The sequence below is a fragment of the Xyrauchen texanus genome, unplaced genomic scaffold, assembly GCF_025860055.1.
Source record: "Xyrauchen texanus isolate HMW12.3.18 unplaced genomic scaffold, RBS_HiC_50CHRs HiC_scaffold_120, whole genome shotgun sequence".
Classification (NCBI taxonomy): domain Eukaryota; kingdom Metazoa; phylum Chordata; class Actinopteri; order Cypriniformes; family Catostomidae; genus Xyrauchen; species Xyrauchen texanus.
In genome coordinates this window covers 29,216-30,000 of record NW_026265542.1, presented here as the reverse complement: position 1 = coordinate 30,000, position 785 = coordinate 29,216, and positions in this window count along the sequence as shown.

Here is a 785-nt window from a genome sequence, read left to right as displayed (position 1 = left end):
TATTATTATTATCATTTCATGAAACTTATCGGGGCATGCTTGTGAGGAGGAGATTATTGTGTTGCGAGCAGAGCAGACTTGAGTCCAGTAAATATAGCCTATTAAAGAAATTGTTCCAAAACAAATGCATCAGAAAATAACCGAAGGACTTGAAAAACTTTTAAGAATAAAAAGCGGCATCGAATCTTGCCACGATAATGAGATGACACACTTGTTAGGGGCGTTTTGCCCTTTGAAATGAAATCTGCGAAATCCAATAAAGCCCATTCGCGGTTCACTCGCTGAGTCATCGATTACAATAACAACACATCAATTCAGATTTCCTTAAAGATAACTTTTTTTATTTTTTTATTTAATTTATTTTTTATTAATAATCATGCCAAGGTCTTACATTAAATTGTGTCCAAAATTGCAGAACATGAACAGCCAAAAAATAATAATAAATAATAAAAATAATATAAGGTTGAACAATGAAAGCATTTTTTGACTTTTCAATGATTTTTTGTTTTTTATGCCCGTCAAAGACATAATATAGAAGTTACAGTCAACCAGAAAAAGTGACTTGACATTGCAACTCTCCACGTGTCCAACTTGCAGAGGTGGGACCAAGTCATTGTTTTCCAAGTCACAAGTAAGTCTCAAGTCATTGCATTAAAGTCCCGAGTGAAGTCCCAAGTCAAGGCAGGCAAGTCCCAAGTCAAGGCAGGCAAGTCCCAAGTCAAGGCAGGCAAGTCCCAAGTCAAGTCCAAGTCAATTTACAAATCGTCAACTTTTAGCTTCAAGTC